Here is a 15,737-nt window from a genome sequence, read left to right on the forward strand (position 1 = left end):
TTAATTTTTTGATAATAAATAAATAAATATTAGAACTAAAAGAAATAAAAAAAATTAATAAAAGATAATATAGTCATTTTAATTTGGTTAAAATCACAACAAAAACATACAATAAATAAGGACACAATAAGGACGGTCCAATTTAAAAACAAAAGTTAGGAACAAAAAGATTTATTTATCCCAAATCAAGGGACCATGTAATTTACCCTTATTCTAAAAGAACGTTTTTTACTCCTTCGTTTCTACATCTCCAGGTAAAACCAACCCGGTTAGTTTCCATCGCTCCACCGGGGATATGACCCTGCCTTCTAGACCCCTGAAAACCTCGCCGGTGATCAATCTCATCTTCTTGTCGATTCCTATGTTCCTATTCAGTCTTCACACACGAAACCCAAACCCAAGCGATCATCGTTACCCCCCCCCCCCCTCTCTCTCTTACGGATTGGTTATTCGATTTGTGGATTCTTATTCGGTCTTCTTTTGGCGTTCAGTTTTCTGGCTTTTGAACTGAGGGGGTGTTTGGCTTATCTTTTTGAGAGACAAAAGTCCTTTTTGGAAAAGATAAAATTTAAAAGATGTTTGGTAAAAGGATTTTAAAAGTTACTTTTGGATTTTTGATATAAGAAAAACTGACTTTTTAAAGTCAGGAAAACCTGACTTTTTGTAACTTTTCCAAAAAGGACTTTTACCTCTTAAAAAGATAAGTCAAACACCCCCTAAGTTAAGGTCGTGATTAGTTTCTTTATTTTGCTTTTGTAGGTTTCATTGTGGGTTTTGGATTTCCGATTTGTTTGCTGGAAAATGGTAGGGTGGCAGGATTTACTCAGCCGGATTTGCTAATAAAGGTAAAAAAAATCTCATCAGTTAAAAGTTAGTGTTGCTATTTTCCGCAATTTTGTATTGGAAAAAATAATTCCGAATATATGCATTTTATATGGAAACTTTCGTAAATCCCTTTTAATACTAAATCTAATAATAGTATTAGAAAATTTAAGAACAAGTGGTCCTTTACTAAATCTAATAATAGTATTAAAAGGGATTTACTCAGCCGGATTTGCTATTAAAGGTAAAAAAAATCCCATCGGTTAAAAGTTAGTGTTGCTATTTTCCGCAATTTTGTATTGGAAAAAATAATTCCGAATATATTCATTTTATATGGAAACTTTCGTAAATCCCTTTTAATACTAAATCTAATAATAGTATTAGAAAATTTAAGAACAAGTGGTCCTTTACGTGTCCTGCATATAGTTGAATTTTCTATAGAAAAAAATCAATAAAAATGATTCTTTCCGTGACGCAAATCCAATCTCTCTACTATAAACAACAATAAGGATCAGTAGTTCTGCGCATCCATTTCATCCCGATCTTTACTATATTCTCTACTCTTATCATAAGCAATGGCTGAAATCGTTCTTTCTGCCTTCTTAACGGTGTTGTTTGAAAAGCTGGCATCAGAAGCCCTGAAGAAGCTTGCTCGCTCCAAGGGAATCGATTCCCAGCTCAAGAAATTGAAGAGGTCATTAATTCAGATCAAAGCTCTTCTTAATGATGCTTCTAAGAAGGAAATAAGTGATGAAGCTGTTAAAGAATGGCTAAATGGTCTCCAACATTTGGCTTATGATATCGACGACCTACTGGATGATCTAGCAACGGAAGCCATGCATCGTGAGTTCATCACCAGCAAGGTAAGAAAGCTAATCCCAATACGCCGCACAAATTTCTTACTACGTACTAGGATACATGGGAAGTTAGATTATATTACAACCCAATTACAAGGACTAGTAGAGGAAAAGAATAGTCTTGGTTTAGGGCCATCTCCAATGGGAGTTTAATGAGGGGTTAATGGAGAGTTTAATCTCATTAAAATCAAAATCACCATTGTGGAAAAATGACTAGGATTCAATGGAATGGGGAGTTCAATCTTCATTGAACTCTATATTCTCTCTCTCCACACACACACACACACACATACACACGCACACACATACACACACATATATATATATATATATATATATATATATATATATATATATATAAATTATTTTTTATTTTAAATTTTAAATTTTAGTTTTTAATTTTTCATTTCATGCCAATTAATTTGTAAAAAATAATAATAAATAAAAAGAAAATAATGAATGATGTGACAATCCATTAAATTGTATAGAGTTTAATGGAGTGTAGAGTTTAATGGATAAAGTTGTATAGTGAGTGAAATGTACACGTGTCAATCCATTGAACTCATATGAGTTCAATGCATTGGAGATGGTCTAAGTGTGATAGGAGAAAGCCCGCGACATGTAAATAGAAGATTAGAGACCTCTTTGATAGACACATCAAGCATTGTTGGGCGTGAAGGTGATAAGGATGCGTTGCTCCACCAACTATTGGGTAATAATCTGTTGGAAATTTAGTATAAATATTTATATTTTTTACTAACTTTGGACATATATAAATATATACATATGTTGTATATATAACGAACTCTAAGTGGGTTTGTGTTCTCCTCCATGAGGACTTCGAAACGATATATTATATGTCCAAAATAGAGTATAAGTGAATGAGATATCAATACTCAAAGATGGGTATTTGAGAATAAGTTTAGCAAAAGAGAGGAATGTGGGAATGAGTCCCACATTGGTAGAGAGACCAAACTCAACAAGGTTTATAAGCTTCATTGCATGGAAGGCTTACAAGCTTGTGTCTATGGTTATGCTACAATTCCTACCCGCGCGCAGGGGGGGTGCAAATCTTGGTTCCGTAGACCAAAAACACCGAACTCGTGTATGGGCGCGACCTGCAGCTCCGAAAACTCTGGCGCGCGCTACCCTCATTTTTGCTAAACTTGACAGTTTTGGTCCCTATTTTTTGAATTCTGTAACGGATGCATTAATTCGTAATTAATGACATTTATTGCCATTAAACTCTCAATCAATTAGTGATTTGTTTCCGTTTCACGATTCAACTATAAAAGAAGACCTTGCCGTCTCATTCAAAGACACGAATGAAATTACTCTTCTTCTTCTTCCTTCTCTGCACTCCTGCTTCCGGCGATTCTTTCAGGCAAGTCGTGATATTCGGCAGTACACAATACTGTTTAGGTTGTTGTACCCTGGGAACAGACGGCGAATCTGTTTAAGGGAATTGAGTCCAACTCGAGCCTCATCCACATCGTTTGCATCTAATTTTTCTTTACATGAAGCTTTCAAGGACTAAAACGAAGACATTATACTAACATAAACCATGTGATAGGAACTTCAGCATCGTCCCAATAGTTGGTATGGGTGGCATAGGTAAAACCACTCTAGCTAGACTTTTGTACGACGAAATGCAAGGGAATGATCACTTTGAACTCAAAGCATGGGTTTGTGTTTCAGATGAGTTTGATATCTTTAGTATAAGCAGAACTATATTCTAATCGATAGATGGTGGAAATCGAGAATTTAAGAATTTAAATCTGCTTCAAGTGGCTTTAAAAGAGAAGATCTCAAAGAAACGATTTCTTCTGGTTCTTGATGACGTTTGGAGTGAATGCTATGGCGACTAGGAATTTCTAGAACGCCCATTTCTTGGCGGGGCACCTGGAACTAAGATTATCATGATAACCCGGAAGCTGTCGTTGCTAACCCAACTGGGTTACAATCAACCTTACCATGTTCCAGTTTTGTCACGTGACAATGCTCTATCGTTATTTTGTCAACATGCCTTAGGTAAAAGTAACTTTGAGTCACATCTTACACTAAAACCATATGGTGATGGTATTATCGAAAAATGTGGCGGTTTACCATTGGCTTTGATTGCACTTGGGAGGTTGTTAAGGAAAAAAACAGACAAAGAGGAATGGAAGAAGGTGTTGAATAGTGAAATATGGGGGTTAGAAAAGGTAGATGAAATTGCACCGGCTCTTAGACTAAGCTATAATGATCTCTCTGCCTCTTTGAAGCGGTTGTTTGCATACTGCTCCTTGTTCCCAAAAGACCATGTGTTTGATATGGAGGAGTTGATTCTCTTGTGGATAGCAGAAGGGTTTTTGCGCCAATCAAGCACAAGCAAGTCAGTGGAACGCTTGGGTCGTGAAGGTTTTGACGAGTTGTTGTCGAGGTCATTTTTTCAACATGCCCCAGAAGACAAATCGTTGTTTGTGATGCATGACCTGATGAATGACTTGGCCACATCTGTTGCTGGAGATTTTTTTTCAAGGTTTGACATTGAGATGAAGAAGGAACTTCATCAGGAGGCTTTGGAAAAGCACCGCCATATGTCATTTGTTTGTGAGAATTATATGGTTCAGAAAAGGTTCGAGGCACTCCAAGGAGCTAAAAGTTTGAGAACATTCTTAGCAGTGTCTTTTGGGGTGATAGAAAACTGGACAACATTTTACTTATCAAACAAGGTCCTGGATGACTTACTGCAAGAGTTTCCATTGTTAAGGGTCCTCAGTTTGCGTTATCTTAGCATAAGCGAGGTGCCTGAATCGATTGGCAGTTTGAAGCACTTGCGGTATCTTAATTTATCTCGAACTCAAATCACACATTTACCGGATAGTGTCTGCAACCTTTATAATTTACAAACGTTAATTGTTTCTGGCTGTAAGAGTTTGGAAAAGTTGCCCGGGAACTTCTCAAAGCTTAAAAATTTGCGGCATTTTGTGTTGGATAATCTTGATGAGTATTGGTTAATATTTACTATTTGTTTAATTTACCTATTTTGAATAAATGTGTTTGACTAGTTCATGGGAAGTGAAACCTATTCTCTAGGAATAGTTAGTTTAGCTTTAGGGTTTTATCTTCATGTACAGGCTATTTAAAGCCTTAGTTGTTTTGCTGAATAATATGTGTGCGTGCAGTTTTTTTTTAGTCCAAAATACTTCGCTTCTTTATCTGTTTTCTTCTTCTTCTCGTGTACAACAGCAACAGATAACATCTGTTTTATTTTATCTCATTCCTTCGTAGGTTGAAGGAGGGGGGGCTGAACCAACATTTTGACATGAGAGATACTCCAGAGAGTTGAAGAAGATGCCGTTAGGGGTTCTTGAGTTGAAAAGCCTACAAACTCTTTATGGGATCGTTATTGAAGGAGACGATGGATTTTCAATCAGCGATCTTAAAGATTCAAAGGGTCTCCAAGGGAGAATTTCCATTAAGGGGCTGGAAAAAGTGAAAGGCTCAATGCATGCACAGAAAGCGAACTTATCTGAAAAGAGGCTAAGTGAGTTAGAGTTGGAATGAAGTGATGTATTTGATGGTTCCAGAAAAGAAACACTTGAAAAGGAGGTGCTTAATGCGCTAAAGCCTTGTAGTGATAATCTTAAAAGCCTCGAAATTGTGTCATATGGAGGTATAGAGTTTCCAAGTTGGGTTGGGGGTCCCTCATTTGGTTGGTTGACTTGTGTCTCGATAATTGGTTGTAAAAAGTGTACATCTCTACCTCCACTTGGGCAGGTACCATTACTTAAGGAGTTGGATATTGGAGGGATGGATGAGGTAAAAGTTGTGGGTCCGGAGTTGCTTGGGACTGGTCTTGCATTCCCGTCACTTGAAAATCTAACTTTCCGAGATATGGATGGGTGTGAGGCATGGTCAACCAGTGGTGGGGTTGTCGATACAACGTTTCCATGCCTTCAAAAGCTTTGTATTGAAAGTTGCCCTAATTTGGTTAGAGTCTCAGTTGAATCACTGCCTTCACTGAGGGTTCTGAAAATAGTTGGTTGTGGTCATGAGGTGTTAAGAAGTTTGGTTTGTGTAGCTTTATCGATCACCATGTTGAATATAACTTCTATTTCAGGACTTAATGATCAGTTATGGGGGGGTGTTATAGCGTATCTTGGGGCAGTCAAAGAAGTAAGAATGACAGAGTGCAATGAAATAAGATACTTGTGGAAATCAGAAGCAGAAGTAAGTATCTTGTGAATTTAAGGAAGTTGGATGTATGGAATTGTTCAAATTTGGTGAGTGGAGAGAAAGAGGAGGAGGATAATTGTGGGAGCAACCTAACATCTCTTACAAGCTTGTCTGTAATGGATTGTGATAGCTTGGAGCATTGCAGCTGTCCAAAAAGCCTCAAGTCACTTACCATCGAGAATTGTAATAAATTATTGGAAAAGGAGTTGGTAGGAGGACGAGAGGAGCCTCTGATCAACTCAAACATACTCATGCTTGAATCTGTATTCATAACTGATTGGCCAAATCTGAAATCGATCACTGAATTGAGTTCCTTCAATCATCTCACCGAACTCGAAAGCAATTGTCCAAATCTGGAGTCATTTCCTGACCATGAGTTGCCAAAACTCAATGTGTTAATAAGTCTGGCAATAGTATATTGTGAGAGTATGGATGCTTCCTTTTCTGGTGGGCTTTGGCCTCCAAAATTGTGTGGACTTACTATAGGGAAGTTGAAGAAGCCTATTTCAAAGTGGGGCCCACAGGCTTTTCCAGCCTCACTTGAGGACCTAACTTTAATAGGTGGACAATCGGAAGATGTGAGTAATATCAGTCAGTTGTCCCATCTTCTTCCTTCATCTCTTACTGAGCTTTGCGTAATCGAATTTGAGAAAGTGGAATCAGTTTCAAAGGGACTCCAACACCTCACCTCCCTCCAGCATCTCACAATTATTGAATGCCCTAAGGCAATAGATCTACCAGAAATGTTGATGCCTTCACTTTTGAGTTTGGAAATAAGGGGATGCCCAAATCTGAAAGAAATGAGTAGTAAAAGAGGCTCCTACTGGCCCCGCGTCTCACGTATTCCCTGCATTGACATATCCTGAGGAGTTACAAACTTAATCTGAAGGTATGCTTCTCCCTCCGCCTTTGATATGTTATAAATATAATAATTGATTTTGTTTTCTTTCAATCAACAGAATGCAAATCTTGTATCAATATAAGTACGTATCTAATAAAACATATTTTTTGCAAGCCAAAATATGGTTGCTAACATGGACATGCAATTGCTTCTTTTTTTGTTTTTTAGTTCTTGGATATGATTGAAGTTGTGTACATGGAAAGCCCACCATGAATTCCAAAATAAGTCAAAATGGTTAACAAGTGTAAATATTTCATTTTTTAAGTAAAACAGATCCGAAATTCTAAAATAATTTCTGAACTACGATTTATTGTAGAGTTTGTATTATTCATTGAAGTTGTTTGATTTATATTTTGTGATCTTTGTACTAATAATTAAATAAAAATGTACAAATGATGAATCGCTTTACACATGAGTTTTTTTTTAACTAATGTATTTCTTGATAGCTACCGATTCCTTATCCATTTAAAAATGTTATTTTTATGTTTTTTATTCAATGATTCATCTAAAGTATGAGTAATACTAACTAAGCCCATTACCATCTATTGATTTTGATTTATTCTGCAGTCTCTGTGTTTGAGATTTAGACCGGAAACAGAACAAAAACATGCATGGGAGACCATCTGCTCTTTCACGATGTTGAAGTCACAACAATTTGTACTCTTTGCGATGTAATTTTGACTTTTATTGGAAGTTGTATGACTTTAGCAACTCGTCTTGCCACTTGTGAGAAATTGAACTCAGTTTCATTTGGACTCCAACACCTCACCTCCCTGCAGCATTTCACCATTGACAACTGCCCAAAACTGTTGCTTCCTTTGTTTTCGAGTTTGAGAATGTATAGATACCAACACCCAGCATAAAGTATGTTTGTCAATATCAGAAAGTTCCTTTGTTGGTGAATGTCATGTAGTTGTGAACATGTAAGAGCTATGATGGGTTGTAAAATAGATCAAGATGGTTAATAAGTTAAATACTTTAAAATTTTAAAAACATAAATTGTAAATTTCGAAATTTTAGGACTGGTTGTAGAGTTTTCATTAGTTTAAATTCATCTATCTATTGATTTGTTAAGATACCATGATGATATTGAAATGATTAAATTTGAGAAGAGTTTAATTCTTATGTATAGGTGAAAAACTACGTATTCAACTACTGATAAATTGGGAAAGGATTGTGCTTAATGAGAAACAAACTTTGACTCTTTTGAAGTTGATGGAGAATCAGTGGAATGCTCCTTAGACTCTTAGCTGGAATATCATTTAGTATATCTGAGATAAATTATTTTGTGTTGGTCGGGTTCAAAGTAATTGCATAAATTTCGGTGTCAAGTTCTAAATGAATTTCCTCAGGACAGAATCACAGAACTTAACATTTAAGACTTGTTTCAGTCTATCATCTTTATTTCTCTTTCTGATTTTTTTTTAAAACTTTCAATTGCAGATAAGTGCGGGCAAAAATCTGATTTGTGCATGTATCCACAAGTACATAAACCATTCAGCTTCCCTCTTTATATTTCTTTTAGTGAAATCTTTTAGCTACCTTTTCTTTTAAAAAAACACTTTATGAGCTAATCAAAACAGAAACTAGCCATGTATTCCCTGATGCATGGTGCAGCTATTGATAGCATATGTTGAGAGATTTGGATTTTTTGTAGCATGCTTATTTGGTGCATATAAAATTGGTTGTTAATCTAACCAACTATAGCATGCATTGTACTTCCAATTTGTATTTCTTACTATTATATTATACTTCTAAAGATTCCTATAATAACAAATCAAATGAAAGTAAGTTGCTATTTGTATGCGGATGACACCGATATAATTGGGTAAAATATTCAAATGTACGATGTTGTAAAATAAATAAATGAAACTAAGATGCTATTATGGGAGTTTGAGAAAAAACCACATGGCACATGTTGTGGTTAGATATATATTTATATATAATGAATATTACAACCTAATAAAGAGGAAATAATAATTTATAATATACACCACAAACTATTGTTTTTGTTTATTTCTAATATCCCCCCTCAAGCGAAACGGTGGCGGACCCAAACGTAGCATGGCACAAAAAAAGTCGAACCGAGTATGCGGAAGACTTTTGGTTAAGATATCAGTTACCTGAAGCATAGTGGGCATAAATTTTGTGTATAGTTCCCGGATGAAATAAGTTCACGAATAAAATGATAAACGAGATCAATATGCTTTGATCGCTTGTGAGCTATTTGATTTTGAGTTAGAAACTAAATACTTCGATTATCACACAAAAATGTTGAACGATTAGGTGACAAGGCATGAAGCTCACATAATAAATGAGTAATCCTGACAATTTTAGCAGCAGTATTGGCCATGGCTCGATATTCAGACTCACAACTAGAACGGGAGACAATCAGTTGTTTCTTTGCACTCCAAGATACCAAATTACCACCCAAAAAGATAGAATAACCGTATGTAGATCGTCTTGCTTTAATACAACCTGCAAAAATTGGCTGACCTGATTGACAGCATAAGAGATATCAGGTCTGGTGATTGTTAAGTACCGTAAAGCCCCAACTAGAGACCTATATACACTTTGATTGGAAAACGGGTCACCAACGGATGAGAATGATTCATGAGGAGCCAAAGGAGTATGAACTGACCTAGTGAAATTGAGACCAAAGTCAAGCGTGCCTTTTACATAACGAAAATATGTTTGACACACTATTTGTGGGAGCCTGCAAAAATTGACTGACCTGATTGACGACATAAGAGATATCAGATCTGGTGATTGTTAAGTACCGTAAAGCCCCAACTAAAGACCTATATACACTTTGGTTGGAAAACGGGTCACCAACGGATGCGAATGATTCATGAGGAGCCAAAGGAGTATGAACCGGTTTGGATTCACGTAAACCGACACGATCAAGAATATCATTTGCATACTTTGACTGACAGAGGAATAAACCATCTGTAGTGTAAGAAACCTCATGACCAAGAAAGTAATTTAGATAACCAGGATCCTTGATGGCAAATTCCTTGTTCAAGCGACTAATAAAGGAACTAATAACAGTCTCTTGGTTACATGTTAGAATGAAATCATCCACATAAACAAGGAGATACATAATGCAACTATCATGTTTGAAGATAAATAATGATGTATCTGCTTGACTGCAAGTAAAGCCATTAGCAAGGAGAAACGTACTAATTCGTTGAAACGAGGCACGAGGAGCTTGTTTTAGACCATAAAGTGCCTTCTGATGAGTTTTATACAAAACAAACAAACTTAAACTCTTAAGTGTGCATGCAACCCTAATAAAGATCTATGTTTTCTCTATTGAACCTATAACTATTAACATCAAAAGGAAACCCAAAGAACACTAAGCTATTTTATAAAATACCAAATTAGGGTTAAGGATTACATACCTTGATTGTTATTGTAGCAAATAACAATGAACACCTTCTTGTTGATCTCTTGGAAGCAAGCATCATAATTGTTGTGCCTCTAATGGAATCACACCCTAGCTAGAAAGAGGATGAATATAGAGAGAGGAGAAGGGATAGCCAAATTCGTCCAAGGCTTCTTGAGGGAAGGAGAGCTGAAAATATGAAGGGCTAGGTCCTTTATATAGTTGAGGTAGCTTGGTGCCAAAGCTAGGGTTTAAGGGAGAAACACTAATTCCCTTAGCTTGGTGACTAATCAGCCCATTCCCATCATTCAAGGGGTTTGGACGAAAACTCCTGGGCTTGCCCAAGTGATTTTCATTCACCTCATCCAATGAGGTCCTTGGACCTTCTTTCTTCAACTTCCAATAGATAACCAAACGGACCCTGCACTTTTAATTAATCCAATTAATCCCAAATTAATTCCAATTAATTTCTGATTAATTATTAATTAAGAAATATAATTTGTAATTAATATATTATTTTCATAATATATTAATAAATCAATTATTTCAATTTATTACTCAAATAATAAATCAACCTCTCTCTCCCTCTCTCTCTCTCTCCCCCCCCCCCCCCCCCCAAAATCATCATATCCAGTTGCTAGGTTTGAGGGCAACCCAAATGGACTATGCTGCTATCAATTCAAGTATATACCGATTATAGTTATGAGCTTAGACACCTAATCCAACAGCCTCCCACTTGGATAATTCTAATGACTATAATTGTCAGTATAACTTCTAAACTGATAAGCAAATTGTAGCTTCCAAAAGCCGCTTTCGAACTCTGACCTAGTCAGTTACGTGTCCTTAGATAAGTGATCATATAATCCTCCGTTCTGCAAGATATCATCCGGACATGAGACATGAAACATAATCAATCTCATTGTCCAATACTTTGTTTCCCGATTTTTGATTTGTAATGACCTAGAACTTCTAATCGAACACATCAATTTAGTCCTGGTCGGGCCCGACACTATAAGTCAACACCAAATCACCGAGGGGCCCAAATATATCGCTTTTCCATGTTAAGGCAAAAGGAACGAATAAACTTTGACTTATATGCTTGCATCATTTACTCATCAGATCATGTGCCACAATACGTTTTATAACATAAATTTATTGATGTGTTTACGTATCATCAATGCACAACTGACTTGTAAACCACAACTCATATATATATATATATATATATATATATATATATATATATATATATATATATATATATGTTTCAAGATTATAAAATATTATTGTCTCAGAATTACTCGTGATAGATTCCATGATGTAATTCTATGAGCGTGGGTTAATCCAATACTTAAATCTCCATTTCAAAGTACTAATGAACATTGCAAAAATGAAATAATCGAATTCATGACAGTCTTAATTCACTACTTACTTCCAAAAGCACGAACGACTGTGAAATTTGAATAATCGAATTCTCCGGGAAGTAAAACATGCAAAAATGAAACACAACAATATTCAATTGACAAAAGGTAGTAGATAAACTCATAGATAATTCTCTATTATTTAATCACCAAAAGTCAATTACATTTACTTTGTTAAAAGTTTCAGCTAGTTATCTAACTACTAAAACTAATATCATCTTTCAGACCATTGCCCCTAGCATGTTGAACGTGTTTGACCCTACTCAGACCCTCTGTGAGGGGATCTATAGGATTCTCTTCGGATGCAAGGCGACCTTCTGTAACGCCCGTGTTTCTGGGCTAGGCATTAATGTTGTTGTAATAGTCTAGGTTAACCTTTGTAAACTCATTTTGAAATAATAAGAATGTGTTATTTGAGTATTATGTGTTTTATGCTTAATTATGTGGCTTAATTGAATTAAGAATAAAAATAAGCGTAAAAATAAAATATTAGGTAAGCTCGATATCTATGACGGAAGTTGTAGTAGTCGTGACGAGGTTTCCGAATATATAAAGAATGCTGAAATCCGAGTTATAACGAAGAAGTTATGACCTGTCGAAGTTTCGCGACAGAACCGGCACGACACTGTATGACGTAAAATACGAATTTAAGATAGAGCGATATTTAGCCTTAGTGATCTAAACGGAAGTCGTAGAATACGTTAAACCGAGAGCGTGCATAAAAAGAATGCCCAAATCTGACTTCGTATGAGGAAGTTATGATTTTTCTAAATTTCAGCTTAGCAGTATGCAGCCCGAAGTTCGAATATGAGATCAAGTTATTTCTAGCCGAAACAATCTAAACGAGAATCGAAGATCTCATCAATAGTAGTGCAATGGTAAAAAGACAGATGAAAACGGACGTCAGATGAAGAAGTTATGATTTTATAACGAAGTTTTCCTGTCCCGACCTACTAAAAATAATATAATAAAAATAAAATCAAAATTAGCCGACGGAGTCTAAATGAAAGTTGTAGAGCATAATCTCACCTACGGGTGGATATAAAGAACGTCGAAAACGGAGATCGTATGCGAAAGTTATGAATTTCTGAAGTTCAAGGCGCGCACCCCGAGGAGGGAACGCCCCGCGTTCGGATGAGGAACGCCCCGAATTCGGAAGCTTGGCCTCGGATTGGCCACGTCGTCGCTGACTCAGCTGGCATCGGATAAGACCCTCGCCCCCGCTCCTGCGCGCTGCGTCCGAAGGAACTCCCAGCGTTCGGTGAACGCGCTGCGTACTCCGGAGGAACGCGCTGCGTTCGCAAGGCCAGCCTCCCCTATAAATAGAATGCGAGGGCAGCCGATTCCGTTGCTCATTTTCTCTTCTCTCTCTCCCCTTTTGCATCGATTTTCGTGAAAGAGATATGCCGAAGCCCCGGTATCATTCCCGAGACCCGAAGCAAGTTCCGAAGCCCGAAGATCCCGAGAAGTAAAGTTTCCAAGCCGAGACTCTGCCCGCGTAAAGCCCGGTTTTGGAGAAAACATCCCGGTTTCATCGAAGATTATTGTTTTTTAAGAGACGAGGTGCTGTCCGATCATCGTGTTATCATGTGAGTGTATATTCGTTTTCTTCTAACACATAGATATGAAGTATTCTTTATAAAATATGTGTTATGTGTTTATATATTAATTGTTTATTTGAACTAGTTGTTGAATGGATGTTTTGTACAGGTTTTAAGCTGTATATAAATGTATATATTTTATCTACTAATATGTTGGGTAGAACATGGGTAGACAGTTGGTGTGTGATGAAATAAAATGATGAGAGGCCTCGATGTCGTTGTTGATCTAGTCATCTAGCGGAGTATGGATGACGACCATGGACTCATTCTAGACAGTCAAGTGGAACACTAGCAGGCTCATAACCTGTAGGTGTTGTGAACGATGTGTTCACCGGTGTACTCTATCCCCCTCATGGTTGCCTTTAGGACATCTATTGCTAAGGAAGCCTCTCTGCAGTAATGTCCATCCCGATGAAAATCCTAGATTAGGTCCCTTGTAATAGTTGTTGTTTTAGGGACATAAAGTGAGGATAACGGGAATGGGTAATCGGGTTAGTGTTGGTTGGTGAAATTAAATATAATTATTTATTGTGGGTTGAAAACCCTATATGCTCACCAGGCTCCCAAGCCTGACCCACTCAGTTTCCTTGTATTACAGGTAGTGGCGCAAGGGCATAAGTTGGATGACATTGTGAAGATATTTTTGGATTATAGACCTGTAGTTATGTATAACTGTTGTAAGGTCTATTTTGTATTGTTTATGCTTTTGGTCTGTATCGGAACATGACATCCCGAAATTTTGTTATATAATGGAAATACATTTATTTATGAAATGCTTTGATAAATTTTTATCATATTTTGCTTTGGGAACAAATTCCGCAACTCTTTTAATCAAAGGATTACTCTGATTTTATTTAAAAGCATAAATGAAACCGGTCTTTTTTTGCCGTGATTTTGGGGATGTCACACCTTCTTCTACTCTATGTCTGATGAAATGGTATTTTATGTCGATATGTGTTGATCTGCCATGATCTCTTCGTTCCTTTGTCAAGGCAACCGCTCGTTCATTATCACAGAAAATTTCCATTGGATCCTTAATGTCTGGAACAACTCCAAGGTCTCCGATGAAGTTCTTCAACCAAATTGCCTCTTCGCTCGCTGCTATGTACTCTGATTCACAGGTAGAATCAACCACTATCTCTTGTTTGGAACTTTTCCAGGTTACCACTCCTCCGTTTAAGGTAAACACCCAGCCAGATTGAGAACGGAAGTTGCCTCTGTCTGTTTGAAAGTTGGCGTCACTATACCCAATTACTCTCAATGTATCACTGCCACCAAGTACTAGGACCCAGTCCTTAGTCCTTTGCAGATACTTAAGAATATTCTTAACTGCTATCCAATGAGCTCTACCTGTATTTACCTGATAATGACTGGCCATGCTCAAACCAAAGGCCACATGAGGGCGAGTACATGTCATAGCATACATGATAGATCCAACGGTATTACTCTGTATAGGCAGTTCTAGTTTCTTGGAATTTTCCATACTAAAACGTTTTAGCACTTTTTCCAAGTATGTACTTTGACTATGTGCAATTAGTCTTTTACTCCTATCTCTTAGAATTCTTATCCCCATAATATTAACAGCCTCTCCTAGATCCTTCATAGCCAAACACTTTCCAAGCCAAGACTTAACCTCTTGCAAAGTTGGAATGTCGTTTCCTATAAGAAGTATGTCATCAACATACAATACCAGGAAGGTTACTATACTCCTACTAGCTTTGACATATACACAGGACTCATCTTCACTTTTTGAGAAGCCAAATTCTTGACCTTCTCGTCAAAGAAAAGATTTCATCTGCGAGAAGCTTGTTTCAGTCCATAGATTGATTTCTCAAGCTTACAAACTCTATTGGGAAACTTTGCATCAACAAAACCCTCTGGCTGACTCATGTAAACATCCTCAGCCAATTTCCCATTAAGAAAAGCGGTTTTGACATCCATCTACCAAATTTCATAGTCATGAAATGCAGCTATGGCGAGCATTATCCTAATAGATTTTATCTTAGCCATTGGTGAGAAGGTCTCATCATAGTCAACCCCTTGGGTTTGAGTAAAGCCCTTCGCGACCAGTCGAGCCTTGAAAGTGTGTACCTTTCCATCCATTTCGGTCTTCTTCTTGAAGATCTATTTGCACCCAACTGTCTTATGACCTGGTACATTATCAACCAAATTCCAAACTTGGTTGTCATACATGGACTTGATCTCGCTGTCCATTGCCTCTTGCCATTTGGTTGCCTTAGGGCCTTCCATTGCTTCCTTGTAGTTAGCCAGTTCATCTAAATTTACCGGTACACTGTCACTAATAAAAGTATCACCATCTGCAGTTATATGGAAACCATATAATTCAGGCTGCATTCTAACTCTAGTGGAATGCCTAAGAAGTAATGACTCGTCAACTGGTTCAACTGGAATTTCTTCCTCTGGTTGAACCCTAGCATCTTCAGTGGTTCCTTCATCGTTTGATTCTTGGATTTATTCAAGATCAATTGTACTCCCACTTTCCTCTTTGCATATGAGTTCTCTCTC

The 15,737-nt window shown here is 37.0% G+C and overlaps 1 pseudogene across 1 annotated transcript; it reads left to right on the plus strand.

Moving 5' to 3' along the window:
- Window positions 1–1,397: 1,397 nt before the first annotated feature.
- LOC145163114 (putative disease resistance protein RGA4) lies at window positions 1,398–7,672 on the plus strand (annotated as a pseudogene). Its single transcript, XR_013739569.1, has 5 exons — window positions 1,398–1,797; window positions 2,266–2,413; window positions 3,253–4,643; window positions 4,979–6,789; window positions 7,369–7,672. The product of XR_013739569.1 is annotated as a putative disease resistance protein RGA4 (transcript).
- The last annotated feature ends 8,065 nt before the right edge of the window (window positions 7,673–15,737 follow it).

The sequence above is a fragment of the Lactuca virosa genome, chromosome 3 (genome assembly GCF_052849685.1).
Source record: "Lactuca virosa cultivar CGN04683 chromosome 3, Lactuca_virosa_CGN04683_v6, whole genome shotgun sequence".
Taxonomy (NCBI): Eukaryota; Viridiplantae; Streptophyta; class Magnoliopsida; order Asterales; family Asteraceae; genus Lactuca; species Lactuca virosa.